General features: G+C 41.5%; 1 long non-coding RNA gene across 2 annotated transcripts in view; it reads left to right on the forward strand.

Annotated features, from left to right (window-relative positions):
* LOC142827578 (uncharacterized) overlaps positions 1-1,332 on the forward strand; it is a 48,001-nt gene extending 46,669 nt beyond the window's left edge. For both annotated transcript variants that reach the window (XR_012902254.1, XR_012902253.1), the window contains exon 3: positions 1,114-1,332. This is a non-coding gene — a long non-coding RNA (uncharacterized LOC142827578). The remainder of the gene's footprint in view (positions 1-1,113) is intronic.
* Positions 1,333-16,255: the final 14,923 nt, after the last annotated feature.

Genomic DNA, 16,255 nt, shown 5'->3' on the forward strand with positions numbered 1-16,255 from the left:
CAGCATTAGATGTAATACAGGCACTTCTGCTTTACTAAATCAAAAGGAAAATACAAAGTCTACTAGGTTTTATCCTATACTTTTACCCAGTGTGGTAGTATTTTAATTAATTAGAATAGAAGGAAAATAATGAAAACTAAAAAAAAAAAAAAAATGACTGTAGCAGGTCATTTAACGTTACAGATAACGATGTAAATAGTGAATAAAGAGTTCACTTAAACTAGATATAACATGCCCTATAAAGGCTGTAAACTAAAAAAATGCCAGTTATGAGATCTTGGACTATTACTACAGGTTGAACCTCTCTAATCCAGCATTCTCTGGTCTGGCAACATCCATGGTTTGGCATGATTTTAGTTAGCTGGATGTCCACTTATCATGTGTGTGGCCAAGTTTCTTGTGGTCCCCTAAAGCAGGGGTGGGGAATCAAAGGCCTGGGGGCCAGGTGTGACCCCCCCCCAGCTTGCTTGGATCCAGCCCCCGAAGCTCAGGGCTCCTGCCCAAGCATTGGGGAGCCTGGAACCCCCTAGGTTCTGGTGTGCAATGGGACTGTGGGTCAGTGACCCTTGATCCAAAAAAAAGTTCCCTGCCCTAAAGCTTGTTTTCAGCTACCAATGCTGAATCTCAGTGTTCTGTGCTATTGTTTAGCTCTATTTTACCCTTAAATGTCTAAGTTCCCAGTAAATGGTGGAAGTGTTGGTAATGTTGGTAGACAATATTGACCTCTCATGGTCCAGTAAACTGTCTGGTTCAGCATTAATAATGTCCTGTGGGTGCCAGACTAGAGAGGTTCAACCTGTAGTTTTATTTCATCTCAGTTGATATCTTTTACTGATAAAAATATATTATGTGAATGAGTCTCCTTTACTGGCAGCATATATGGAGTGTGCAAAGGTTATTCTGCACACTCCTTATATGCTGCCAGTAACAATGCACCATATTGTTTAACCAGCAGAATAACCTTCAAAAAGGTGTTTTCATCCCTAATTTGTCACATCCACAGTTTGTCTTATTTATTCCTCATATTAAACAATGACTGTTTTTTTTAAAGCAGTGAATATGCAATATAGAAAACCTCATGCAAATGAAACTCAAATGTGCTTTCCATTGTAGATCATAGGAAAATTTAAAGGACTATCTGAACATATACAATTTGTTAAAGACAAATTATTTGGGCAACCATGGATGGAGGATAAAAACTGTGTGAAATCAAGAGTTGCTGGCTGCAGGAGCAGAGAGGCTAATCTGCATAAAATCTCCTTACCCTCTTGTCTCTTTTTGTATCTCTCTCTGGCTTGTTACCTTATTAAAGAAGAAACATTTGAAAAGGGACTTTTGCAGGCTGGTTTAATTCTTGCTGAATCAGCCAGTTTGCTATTGAATCAATTTTCTCAGCTTTCACCTCATGAAAGCTAGAAATGCTTTTATTTGATCATTCTCTTAATTTACAGGATTTGCTAGAGCACAGGTATAGGAAGGGAAGATAAAAGACTGACAAAGGAAATATGCACTATATGCCATGCATAATATACCTATGTAAACTTATGTACTAGAAGAGCCTGACCATTTAAGATATTTATTTGCAGTATTTACCAGAGAATAAATAATGCATATATCATATGCATCAGTGTAATAACAATTGTATAATCCAAGTGGAATTTTAGAATTTGGGATTTGTTGAAATATAGTCCCATACTCTGTATCATGCTGAAAATGCATGCTTAACAGGACCAGGCTGGAAGAAATTATTTTCCATGATTGGACCCTAATGAATCCTGAAATTGCTCTGGTGATAAAGTTACTAGCTCTCCAACCTGGTGAAAATCTGAAATAAATGTCTTCATTTTACTGGCAAGACAGAAGTGATTTTGGTAACTTAATTTTAATTGAATTTTTCATATTCCGTGCAGAACCCTAAGTGCCATTAAATTAAATTACAGAAAAAGTCTTGTTTGAATCTTATAAATAAAGATTGTGACCCTAAATCTTTCCTGATGCTGTAAATGGTACAGGACAGCTGTTGTCACTAGCCTTCAGCAGGCCCATATGCAAGGGGGATGCAAAGTGTGTGTGAACGCGCACCTTACATGGTCCCCCAAGTAAGCATGAAGGGACTTTGTTAGGGGATGGGAGAGTGCTGTATTGTGGGGGAGGAGCGGTATGGGTGAGCAGGGTTGGTGGCAGTGTGGCAGGGCTGGGGCAACGACACCCCTCATCCACAAGGAGTGGCTCAGGCCTGGCCCCGCTGGCTGGAAGCCCTACCTGCACTCACCTGGTGCTGGCCTCTCCAAGCAGGTAGAGCAGTGGCAGGCATAGGTGACTGAGGGAGCAGGGGCCATGGCATCTGTGCTGCCCGCCATGATCCCAGAAGATAATTTCTCTAAATGTATGTTATAACAAATTCATTTTACCAATCACTGTTTCCACTCACATTTTTCATTAACCTCTCTTATGTACACTCATTGCATGACTATTTTGAACTTTTTTATACTAAAAACAATTGCAGTACACATTTACCAAAAAAAGCGCGCACAACCAAATTCCTGTGTACGGGCCTGTTTGAGTACCTGTATTAGTAACAAGAGCATTTGTCAAACATCAGGAAAAGTAATTTTCTTCATGGAAAAAATTAATTCTAGCAAGGATTTAAAGGGCATGGCAAAACAAAACCTACACTGTAATACATGAATCTTACAGTTTAAATTTGTTTGTAATAAATCCAGTGTTTGTGGTACATTATTGAGTCTCTGTGCTTGGGTGAAATCACAGATATTCATTTTGGAATATGCTTACTTTAGCAAACAACTCCAGAAAGAAAAATTAATTAGTACATACCCAGTCTTCTCAGATTTACCACATTTGAAATGATCACCTAATGAAGTGAACTCAGGGCTTGGAGCCAGGAACCCCTGACTCACTCTAGGTATGTCAAGTATCATAGGGGTAGTCTTGTTAATCTGAATCTGCAAAAACAACGAGAAGTCCTGTGGCACCTCGTAGACTAGCAGATTTATTGGAGCATAAGCTTTCGTGGGCAAAGACCTGCTAGCCGGAAGCCCCGTCTGCACTCGCCTGGTGCTGGCCTCTCCATCTGATGAAGTGGGTCTTTGCCCATGAAAGCTTATGCTCTAGGTATGTCTACACTACAGAAAGGAGAGGAAGACATTTCCCAGGTCAGGAAGATAGATGCATGCCAACTCAGCTTGAGTGAGCAAGTGTAGGTAGGTGGCTCTTGCTAGCCACTTGAGCATGCACCCATCAGGTCCAGATGGGTTTGTAATTTAGGTGTTTGTCCTAAGCCACTGCCCTTGCTCCCCCAGCTACAGAGCAAAGCTAAGGAGCATGTTCATAGCTATAGTGTTGATGTACCCTGTGCAGCCTTCAGAATTTTGTACTATGGGGATAATGCTTGAGTATTTTGGCAAGACCCAACAGCCGAATATCTGGCAAAGGATTCTCTGTGGGAACTCAGGGCTCTCCCCATCTAGTGTCCCATCACCGGCTCTTAGAAATATTTCTGACTAGTGGTAAAAGATCAGCTACATGCCATTGCAGCCCCTCCAGAAATGTACCAGCCCCTCCAGAAACTTATCAAGCTCAGTCTTGATGCCAGTTACTTTTTTGCCTCCACAGCTCTCCTTGGAAGGCTGTTCCAGAACTTCACTGCTCTGATGGTTAGAAACTTCTGACTACAAGCCTAAACTTGTTGATGGCCATTTGTTCTTGTGTCAACACAGGCACTTAAATAACCTCTCCATCACTGAAATTTATCTCTCTGGTATATTTATAGAGAGCATAGGCATTGTCTTCTAAACTTTCTGTGGCTGAAGGGGCAGTGCTCAGCCCCCACACAGGCCCTGCCTCAACTGTACCTCTTCCCCTAAACTCTTCCATCCATCCCACTTCTTCCTGCCCTTGCTCCAGCCCCACCCCAAGACTGATGCCATGAGGAACTCTGCTCGTAACCTTGCTCAGGTGCTATTTCAGAATGTAATCTGTGGGCAGCAGGGACAGTGTCTTTTTTTGTTTTATGAGCAAGGGTTTTGGAAGGGATATGAACTCTCACATTTCAGATTTGAAGCCAACTGCTGACTATTTGCATTTAGGAGAAAGCTTTACTTAGGGGCAGGTTGTTCCATATCTGACTGCTGCAATGTTTTTTTTTCCTCTGAAGCAGCTGGTACTGACCACTTTTGGAGGCAGGATACTAGACTAGATGGATCACTTGTATGATCCAGTGTGGCAACTCCTAGGTTCCTGTACACTGCCAAGCACATTGCTGGCAGCCCGTAACAATAACAACATTACTGAGAGGAATGTAATGAGGTCAGTTAAAGAATCAAAATTCGGGGAGCTGCTCTATATGCCCAACATATGCCAAATTAAAGGATTTATAGAAATACTTTACCAGCTTTTCAGCTTTATATATGACTCACTCTCTATATGCTTCATTTATGACTTCAACTTTATATATGACTCATCTTTTGGTGAAGGGGAAACATAAAGTAAAGCTCAGTAAGAAAGGTGACGTATAATTAATGGAAGCGAGGAAGGAAAAGAGAGCTTATGACTAAAGGCATGCAGGGTGAAAAGTGATGGCTGACAGAAGGAGCCATGAACAAGGAAGTAGGAGAAAGAGGGAAACTTGATGCACTAATCCAAGAAGAATACAATGGATCTGACATTCTTACAAGTAACAGTGTGTCCTGGAATAAGACACACCACATCAATACATGAGCCAAATTCTGAATTATGCACACACAGCTCCCACTGGCGTGAATGGGAGAGCAGAGGGTCTGAACAGCCAAATGATTTAGCCCTAGACTCTCCACAACAGTGCTTGCTCAGATTCAGTTTCCTTAATAGTCTGCTGGTGGTGGAGGAGAAGGGAAACATTGGTTCTGCTGGAGCTGCTTTAGTCCATAAATTAGAATATTGTCATCCCAGATGGTTGAAGCAACACCAGCTGGTAGCACTTGGACTGAGAGCTCAATCTGAGGAAACAGCCAAACAGCTGGTATCAGATACTGGAGAATTATAAGTTTCAGTGTATTTGTTAGGGTTGGAGCTCTGACAGTCTTTCAAGGAAACAAAGGCAAACGTTAATGCTTTAAAGAATTGTGGAGGATCCCATTTATACATAGAAGAAGTCGTCAGTGGAATGATGCTGATTTACCCCAGCTTCTGAGAGCCAATGTACACTACACAACTGAATCAAGGGATCATATTACAACTTGCAGTACAGATGAGAGTGTATTTGGCTTTGTTCCAAATTCAAGCTTTTATCTTGGATGTGCCAGGCCCTTAACTTCTTTACAGAACACTGTTCTTGACCCAACCACATTGCAAACTATTCTTGAAGGTCCTCTGAGTTGTTAGTGATTATAGCATAGATGGGACCTACAGTAGCCAGCAACAAAACTTTATGGGGGTTTATTAATTTATGCCAGATCTTTGAATTGCACCTAGAAATGGTCTTTCTAGTCTCAAGTGGCTTCCGAGTTCATATACTCTCTGTGAGTAAATCTACTAAGTAAGCAGATGACTGCATTCTGCAGTGGCTGAATTCCGAGTGATCTTCAGGTGCAGTGCCAAGTACCATCTATTTCAGTGAAAAAGTATGGTAACAAATATGTCTGTAATGGAGACAATGACTAACCCGTAACCACATAGTCTTATTTTTACTACAGGCAGTCCCCGAGTTACGCGGATCCGACTTATGTCGGATCCGCAGTTACGAACCGGACCCTCCCTCTCCCTAGTCTCCAGCAGACCAGGGAGAGGAAGCAAAGCGGCGGAACACGCGGGCAGCGGACAGCCCACGTGCTCCACGGCTTTGCTCTGCTTTGCTCCCCGTCCCCCTGGTCTGGGCTGTCCGCTGCCCGCGTGTTCCGCCCTTTGCTCCCCATCCCTCTGGTCTGCAGACCAGGGGGACGGGGAGCAAAGCAGAGCAAAGCCGTGGAGCCTGGGGTTCTTAAGTTGAATCTGTATGTAAGTCAGAACTGGCGTCCAGATTCAGTCACTGTTGAAACTGATCAGTTTCAGCAGCGGCTGAATCTGGACGCCAGTTCCGACTTACATACAGATTCAACTTAAGAACAAACCTACTGTCCCTATCTTGTACGTAACCCGGGGACTGCCTGTACTTGAGTCTTTCCCATTTCCCTCATAGTTTGTCACACTCACCTGGTGAGCGTATCTTAGACTAAGATCTTCAGGGCAGGACATGTGTCAACCCAGTGGACTCTTTACTGGGCCCTTTGGAAGCTACCTCAATAAAAATATCTCATGACTCAGCATCATTCTTGTGATTGTTTCAGCATGAATAGAATCAGGACACTGTTTTGCTTCTCTCCCCAGTCATCCTAATCATTAAGATTAAAATGAGAATAGCTGTGTTATAGGCAAATAGTTCATTTATGGAAACTGAATATGTATGTAGTTTAACATGCAAAGTATGTATAATTCTCCAACGCAGAAAGCCTTCTGTACATAGAAGTGCCCCTGCATTAGATACACTTAAAATAGCTGTCATTTTTCTTGGAAATTGGTATCAAGTTGCTCCTTGGAAAGGTGACAGTAAAATGCATCATTGACTAGCACTTGTAATAGGTGCACATTTCCCAAAATCTGAAATGAATGAAGTGACAAAGGAAAGCAAAGGGCTGAGCAGAAATAGCAGAAACCAGCATCCATGCTCTGTATTGCTAATAGTCCCAGTAACATAACATGCAAAGGACCCAGGAATACTCACATTAACCTCACATTTGGACGGCATTCATGGCACATTGGAAATGCATTATCAGAGAAAACAACAGACTGCAAGCAACAGCAGGAAATTCAACTTGGGTAGATTTATGAGCAGTGGTATCCAGAAACCTAGGGAGAAACCTCTTAAAAGTGCACAGTTGTGTTAGAAGAAGCTTACCACTCCTTCTTTCACAGCATAGGCACTCAGGGCAGGTGCGAGGGCGTTCTAATGTTCTCTCCCTGACTTATGTCTTTGATAGAAAATAATTAACAGGATAACTCTCAAGAGTCCTTGGAATTCCATTAACTCTAAAAATTGGGTGTATTGATAAGTCAGTGATTATTTTGAAATGAAATGAAAACTTGTAGAATGGGCTTGTTTAATGTGCAGAAATGTTAAAGTCTAGGTAATATTTCAAATGTATCAAAATACCGTATAAAGACCAGAGGTTAATTATACTGGCATAGTAGTAGGAAACACATTATTATAATGCTCTTGGAAAGCATTGTGCAGCATATGGAGTGAATGAAAGGCCTATGTATGTGTATAATAGGTTTTGTATGGGGACAAAGTGAAGGAGCAAGAGATCTCCTCTTTGTGTAAGAGGCACTAAATAAGGGGAAGAAAATGATTTAACTGCTTGATGGAACCAACTTGTATATAGTAACAAATTTAAGGTGTCTCCTACATTAAGCAATAACATACACTAAATTGACTATTTGTCAAGATTTAGCCTCATTTCGTGCCAAAGATTACTGTAGTAAATGCTACTGCAAGTATTCATAAAACATATTCTTGAGGCGAGTTTACCATTCATAGATCAGTAAGAGTGTCACAAAGAACTGGATATATTGTGTAACGCAGACCCACTCAACACGTCTAAGGGTTTCACTTCTGATCTGGGAGGGTTGGACCTCCTATCTCTCTCATAAGGGAAAACAGTGCCCCAGCACAGAAAATATAAGTAGATAAAACCACTTATATTGAGACTTGACTAACTTCCACACAGCGTAACCAGTGTCAAACAGAGTGAAGTGCATACTTTAAAAAGGTGAACGCTATTCATAAATGTGAATTAATGTAGAGTTAACGTGAAAGTGGCATAGTTCTGTGGGTAGGGCACTGGCCTAGCACACCAGGAGACCTGAGTGCTATTCACTCCTCTAGACACTCAATGAGGAAGAGATCTTGTGGGGGGAAATAGCATTAAACTGTTTCATACTTCATATGCACAAGGGGCATTAAGGTTTCATGGGCAAGTGTATAAGGACAAAATGTTAATCAAGCTTCTTAGCTCAGCTTGGCCAATCCTGAGATTGGGAGACCAATATGGCAGTACACAGGCAACCCAGGAAGTTTTTGGAGAATGTTGGGGATAACTTCTTGGTACAAGCGCTGAAGGATCCAACTAGGGGCCGTGCGCAGCTTGACCTGCTCACAAACAGGGAGGAACTAATAGGGGAAGTAGAGGAGGGTGACAACCTCGGAAGCAGTGATCATAAGATGGTAGATTTTAGGATCCTGACCAAAGGAAGAAAAGAGAGTAGTAAAATACACACTTTGGACTTCAGAAAAGCAGATTTTGACTCCCTCAGAGACCTGATGGGCAAACTCCCCTGAGATGCTAACATGAAGGGGAAAGGAGTCCAGGATAGCTGGCAGTATTTTAAAGAAGGCTCATTAAAGGCACAGAAAGAAACCATCCCAATGCATAGCGAGAGAGGTAAACAAGGCAGGAGACCAGATTGGCTTCCAGGGGAAATCCTTGGTGAACTTAAGCAAAAAAAGGGAAGCTTACAAAAAGTGGAAACTTGGACAAATGACCAGGGAGGGGTTTAAATGTATAGCTCAAGAATGCCGGGGGGTTATCAGGAAGGCAAAAGCACAAGTGGACTGGCAAAGGATGTGAAGGATAACAAGAAAGGTTTCTACAGGCATATGAACAAGAAGAAGGTGATCAGAGAGGGTGTGGGTCCCCTACTGGATGAAGGAGGTAACTTAGTGACAGATGATGTGGGGAAAGCTGAAGTACTCAATGCTTTCTTTGCCTCTGAAGTCACGGACAAGGTGTGCTTTTGGACTAAAGCACTAAGTGACGCAAGATGGGATGAAGATGAACAGCCCTTGGTGGGTAAAGAACAGGTTAGGAACTATTTAGAAAAGCTAAACGTACACAGATCCATGGGTCTGGACTTAATGCATCTGAGGGTACTAGGGAGTAGGCAAATGTCATTGAGGAGCCTTTGGCCATTATCTTTGAAAAATTGTGGAGATTAGGAGAGATTCCAGATGATTGGAAAAAGGCAAATGTAGTGCCCATCTTCTTCAAAAAAGGGAAGAAGGATGATCCAGGGAACTATAGGCAGGTTAGTCTTACCTCTGTTCCTGGAAAAATCATGGAAGGGATCCTTAAGGAATTCATTTTGAGGCACTTGGAAGAAAGGAAAATGATCAGGAATAGTCAGCATGGATTCACAAAGGGAAAGTCATGCCTGACCAATCTGATTAGCTTCTATGATGAGGTAACTGGCTCTGTGGACATGGAAAAGTCAGTGGATGTGATATACCTTGACTTTAGCAAGGCTTTTGATATGGTCTCCCACAATATTCTTGCCAGCATGTTAAGGGAATGTGGATTGGATAAATGGACAGTAAGATGGATAGAAAGCTGGCTAGAAGGCCGGGCCCAGCGGGTAGTGATCAATGGCTTGATGTCAGGATGGCGGTCAGTTTCTAACGGAGTGCTCCAAGATTCGGTTCTAGGACCTATATTGTTCAATATCTTTATTACTGACCTGGATGAGGGGATGGATTACACCCTCAGCAAGTTTGCAGATGACACTAAGCTAGAGGGAGAGGTAGATACGCTAGAGGGTAGAGATAAGGTCCAGAGTGACTTAGACAAATTGGAGGATTGGGCCACAAGAAATCTGATGAGGCTGAACAAGGACAAGTGCAGAGTCCTGCATTTGGGACAGAAGAATACCAAGCATTGTTACAGGCTGGGGACCAACCAGCTAAGTAGTAGTTCTGCAGAAAAGGACCTGGGGTTACAGTAGATGAGAAGCTGGATATGAGTCAACAGTGTGCCCTTGTAGCAAGAAGGCTAATGGCATATTAGGTTGCATTACGAGGAGCATTGCCAGCAGATCCAGAGATGTCATTATTCCCCTTTATTCGGCTCTGGTGAGGTCACATCTGAGGTATTATTTCCAGTTCTGGGCCCCCCACTACAAAAAGGATGTGGACACATTGGAGAGGCTGAGGGAGTTGGGTCTGTTTAGTCTGCAGAAGCGAAGAATGAGGGGGGATTTGATAGCAGCCTTCAACTTCCTGAAGGGAGGTTCCAAAGAGGACGGAGAGAGGCTGTTCTCAGTAGTGACAGATGGCAGAACAAGGAGCAATGATCTCAAGTTGTGGTGGAAGAGGTCCAGGTTGGATATTAGGAAAAACTATTTCACTAGGAGAGTGGTGAAGCACTGGAATGGGTTACCTAGGGAAGCAGAGGAGTCTCCATCCTTAGTGGTGTTTAAAAGTTGCAGCTTGACAAAGCCCTGGCTGAGTTGATTTAGTTGGGTTTGGTCCTGCCTAGAGCAGGAAGCTGGACTTTATGACTTTCTGAGGTCTCTTCCAGTTCTATGAACTATTAGACCCAACTGCTAGTATTTATCACACTTTATTTTTGCATTTCTTTATACATCTAATGAATGGTGAGTGCTGATTTTAGGACTTTTACTGATCATCACTAGATCTGTGGCCTTTTCATTGCTAATCAAGTAAGAACTTGACCCTGTACTTTAGAGGTCAAAAGCTAGTACACTACTAACTCATTGCACTTCTTATTTTAACCTCAAGGGAGCTTTCAGAGATGTTTACCTGCAGTTACCTTTATCCCCCTAAAACAAAGAAGAAGAAATGAAAGTGGCTTGCAAGGGTATACAAAGTAGAAAAGCTACTTTCAACCATTTATGTGAGCTGCTTTAAGGCTGCAAGCCACTTGCTTTCCAGCATACATAAAAAGGTCATTTTCTGTTCCAAAACCAAGGATGCACTTTGTGGCTAGTAATTCTTGTCTTCATATTTCTAGTTATAAAATCAATCTGCTTCCTTCATATGAGCAATATGTTTGCTTTTAAAAATGTGTTTTAAAATAATTTAAAATAATGGGACCGATAATAGGCCCTGCCCTGGCTCCAATATGTTGATATGTCTATAAAAGGGCTGCTACAGCCTGGGGGAAGAATTCCAATAGCACAGAACCTGTGCAGGAGCAGCACACACAACCCTATTCCAGTTCTTGTATGTCCCCTTATGTGGCAAGGTGGAACCAGGGGAGGGAGCAGCTGTGGAACTGAATTCTATAGCCATTCTGTGCTGCAGAGCACAGGCTGCAGAAGTCACTCTACATTCAGAGTAATCCAGGGGTGTTCTTACTCACCCCATTTGTTCCCTTTGCCATTGAGCCCAGCCTCACAGCTACTACTTTCCTTCTCCCTTTTTCATCTTTGTGACTTCTGTGCTGTCCCCCACGTTTGGAAAAGCTTCCTAATGCCAATGCACTTGCCCCTCCATCCTTCTAATTCATTTCTGTGAGATTTACACACACTCACCCATAGATCAACTGTCTTTTAAACCCATTATTATGTAAGATAAGACTTCAAAAAGAATAACTTTTAAAAGAGCATAAACAATTGAAGTAAATTAAATATCTCCAATCTGTAGCTCTTTCAGTGCAGCTTGGCTTTCTTCTAGATTGTCACTTCTAGCAAGCAAGGACCATCTTTTCATTAATATCTGGGATGCTGCCAGACACACCATGGGTGCTTAGTAAATATGTAGTAAAGCAAATAGATAATGTGCCACTGGCTATAGCCACTTAGAATGAAAACCTGAATATGTTTTGGGGAATGACAAGAAAATCCTGCATTTCTACTGTAAATTAAGTATAAGATTGCAAACATGTTTTCCAGTTCAGTGGCCTCTGTTGGTGAACATTCATTGCTTCCAGTTTCTGATTTTTTTTATAGGACATCATTTAGCAAATTGTTATATAATCGTCAAACCATTGACAATTAATTGGTCCAGAAGTTCAGTTGAGTGTTGCTCTATTGATGTCAAAGTCGTTGAAGTCTCAGCCATCGTTGCAATGCTAGATTTAAAAAATACGTAGTTTATAGCGTCCTTTTTCAATCATGTGTATTACTGAAGATCATAAAAGAATATAATATTTATAATATAAAAATGTTAGTATTTGTTCACTTAGGAAATATTTATTTTTTTTAGCATGAGTAGATTTAGGGTGCTGTTTTTCTGCTTTCATCATAGAGTTTGTCAACATGAAGGCTTAGGGTTTGGCAAACCATGGTGTAAAGGTGCAGTTCTATTGCCTGCCACATTGCAGTATGTCAAAACATGCCATGGCACTTTTAGGGTGTGTCTAGACTACATGCCTCCGTCGACAGAGGCATGTAGATTAGACAGATCGGCAGAGGGAAATGAAGCCGCAATTAAAATAATCGCGGCTTCATTTAAATTTAAATGGCTGCCCCGCTCTACCGATCAGCTGTTTGTTGGCAGATCGGAGCAGTCTGGACGCGCCGCGTCGACAAAGAAGCCTTTCTTGATTGGCACAGGTATGCCTCGTGAAACCAGGTTTACCTGTGCCGATCAAGAAAGGCTTCTTTGTCGACGCGGCGCGTCCAGACTGCCCCGATCTGCCGACAAACAGCTGATCGGTAGAGCGGGGCAGCCATTTAAATTTAAATGAAGCCGCGATTATTTTAATCGCGGCTTCATTTCCCTCTGCCGATCTGTCTAATCTACATGCCTCCGTCGACGGAGGCATGTAGTCTAGACACACCCTTTGTGTACAGTCCACAAACAGTCTCTGTGCAAGAAGCCAGAGCACTGGAAGTCAATGCTCCACTTGCCACACACTAACTGAACTGATTGTGTAGATAAAACCATAGTGATCTATATTTGAATACCCATGGTATGCTCAAGTAATTCATTTTTATAGAACCACAACAGCATAGAAATATAAATAGGCACGGCTGTCTGAGGAGCCTCTGAATCCTTCAGAAGATAGACTTCTGTGGATTGTCTGCTATAGTTGCAGAACTGCTAGTCCCACCAGTTGGTGCCCTCTGGGACTGGATTGAGCTTCCTAGGTCAAAAACTGCTGCAGGGGATGGGTGCTGGCCTCCATTTTGTTGGCAGGGAGCTGGGACATAAAGCTGATGCTCCCCTGTCATGACAATGAGGGTTAGCCAGCAGCCTGGAGACTAAGGGGTTAACTATGTCCCTTACCTAAGCCAGGTAGAGTCAGCCAATAGGAATGTAGGTAGGAATTTCAAACTGGGACAAAAGAATTCTGGGGTTTTTCTCTCCTTTGTCCATGTGCAGTTTCTCTCCAGCTACTGAGGGAGACAAAACATCTCCCTCCAAGAAAAGACTCTTTACTATCTGTAAGTAGGGTAAAGTTTAGTTAAATCTGTTAGATTTTATTGTTTTAAGGTTTGGGAAATGGAATCTGATGTCTGTGCATTTAAAAAAATGGGTTTTGCTCTCCTTTGTAATTAAGTTTTGGCCCATGGTGGGGTTTCCCCCATAAGTATATTAATTTGTGACTTTTCCATCTAGTCATTATGCTTGCAATAGGAATATTGTGGTGATAATAAAAGTCCTTTCTCTTTTCTTTTATTAACCTGGTATTGGTTAATGTTTGTGTCCTGGTTTTTACTTTAACGGTGAGGTTTCCCAAGTGGTCTCTCCCCTGATTTTTCTTATCATTACATGGGTGATGGCAGTGGATTTTATCACCAAAATCTAGGTGTTTTAATTTTGGGGGGAAAGTTTTATACCAGAGCCTAGAAAGATAAGGTTTTGGGGTACTTTTGCGGGCCCCCACTTCTGCATTTATCATGCCAGAGTGAGGAAGAAGCCTTCACATCACCTTAGGGGTAGAGCTGGCAAGAAGCTGTGAACAAGTTTTCTGGCTGTGTTGATAGGTTTGAAGACACATGACCAGTGTTAAAACTGCATTGTAACTGACAACTTGTTAGTGCTGAGCCCTAGCTCATGGGCTCGTCTTCACTGCTAAGCATTGAGAACAGCAGCTGGAGATTGTTTGAATCCCAAATTCAATCAAGGAAATAATATGTTACCCATGGCCTATGTCTAATATCACAACTGTTACTGCCAGCTAGCACTGTGCAACCTAAACTGGTCACATTACAAAATAGCCTCACTGTTTCTTTTATATTTATTGCCTTTATCATTGGACTTCCAGAGTCCAATGGCCTAAACAACTGCTCACCTAGTGCACCAATGCAAGAGAGGGTCCTTAGTTCTGAGCTTAAGGGAGAGTGCACCTCAAGGATAGGGTGGATCTCTGTATAATGCCAAAAACATCCGTTAGGATTTTTGTTGCAACTTGCTGCTAAAAGCTGTGGCCATTAGTTTAGCTACTGCAGCTCTATCTTCTCATCTGATAGAGATACAACTTAATCTACATTAATTTGTAGCATTTTCTATTGTATATTGTTAAGTTTACCTAAAAGTTACCCTATGTTGGTTTTATTTTGGGTGCATAAGAGCCACAATATCACTACTATATAGTTTAGACTTAGAGTATTTGTCTGTTTGATCAAGAACTCCTAAACAGGCATGTCTACACAGCAGGGCTTAACTTGAAATAAGCTACATAAATTGAGCTACATCAATTGCATAGCTTATTTTGGAATAGCTTATTTCTAAATTGGGAGCATCTACACAGCACTTATTTCTAAATAGAGCACTCTTTCTCTGTCTTCCCTTACTTCTCATACAATGAGGGATACAGGAGTTGGAAGTCCTCCAGCTTGAAAGTATTTCAACATTATTTTGAAATAATGTTAGCTGTGTAGACATAGCCTAAGATTTGGTATACTGCTTCCTCTTATCATAACTTAAAGCAACCTAAGGGTTTGGTTGTGTCAGGAAAATGGGATGTGCCTAGAATGGGATTGCTTCTTATAAAACCAAATAAAATCAGAGACAGAATCACCAGAACAACTGAGTGAATATTGAAAAAGTCTGAACCAAGATGATTCAGAAAAATATGATGAACCTGGAATACGATTGCTTCTCAATAAACCTTACAGAAAAGAGATAACACAGAGACATTTGGAATAGTGTTCTAGCTTGGCACAGCCAGCTCAATGCTTAAGGTCTGAAAACTCAAAGACAATGTTATTGAAAACCAAATTGACTATATCCCATCTTTATTACAACAGTGAATAATAAGAGTTGATAGGCATGAAGAAAAAACATTTCTTGATTAAATTTCCATCTTCAAAAATTTACTAACAAATTAAAAGGAAAATTTTTAACAATACCTTTTTAAGAAACCCGAAATAAAAAATAACAATAAAAACAACACTATTTTTGAAAAATACAATCATTTAAACGTGCATTTTCCTTTTATTTTTCAAAAAACCCATACCTTTCATTGAGATAAGGAACTGAGTAATATCAGGTAAATCTCCTAAATACATATTTTTGTTCCTGGTGGCAACTGAGGTAGCCCCACTGGTATGAACAGTGCTCGTCCAGGCAAAGATACTGCCAACTATAAATATTCCTAGAAGTAACAGGACTGCTGCAAGGCAGTGACAAGAGAAAACCTACGTACTCCCCATCTCAGCTGGGACTCCCAGAATCTCCATTATCTCTAATGGTGTAAAGTGCCTAGAGAAGGGGTGGGGGGAGTTGCCTACTCCTGAGTAACCTGGAAGGGAGAGGAGTTTCCCTTAGGATATATCTAAACTGCAGGCTTCTTTTGGAAGAAGCTTTTCCAGAAAAGATGTTCCGACAAAGCGTCTTCTGAAAGAGAGCATCTGCACAGCAAAAGTGATTGAAAAAGTGATCCGCTTTTTCTAAAGATAGCATCCACACTGAATGGACGCTATCTCACATTTAAGCTGTGATTACTATGGACGGAGTGGCCACCAGGGCACCTGTGCTTTATCCTCTTTCCTCTTCTTTCGAAAGAACTTGCTCTTCCCCGCCCATACATGCCTTTTTCCAAAAGAGCGCTTTTGGAAAAAGGCTTCTTGGTTGTAGAAAGAGGTTTAGCAATGTCGGAAAAACCCCTCTGTTCTTTCAATTTTTTTTCCAAAAGTATGCAATTGCAATGTGAACGTATCTGGAACGTTTTTGGAACAATGGCCATTTTTTAAAAAAAAAACCTCTGCAGTGTAGACATAACCTCAGTTAAACATGCAAATTAGACTCCGGCATATCATACAGAAAAATTTCTATACATAATGTGTTCCAGTATTAGAACAATTAAAAGAGCTATCATTTTCCTCACCCCTTGCCAAGTGTTGGCAACAAGCCACTGCCCGGAAAGATGGTAATAATATGCATCATTGACTAGCACTTGTAGCTGGTATATATTTTCCTAAGTCTAAAATGAATGAGGTAAAACTGAGAGTGAAATGCTAATTGGAAGTGGTATGT

Source organism: Pelodiscus sinensis, chromosome 3, assembly GCF_049634645.1.
Source record: "Pelodiscus sinensis isolate JC-2024 chromosome 3, ASM4963464v1, whole genome shotgun sequence".
Classification (NCBI taxonomy): domain Eukaryota; kingdom Metazoa; phylum Chordata; order Testudines; family Trionychidae; genus Pelodiscus; species Pelodiscus sinensis.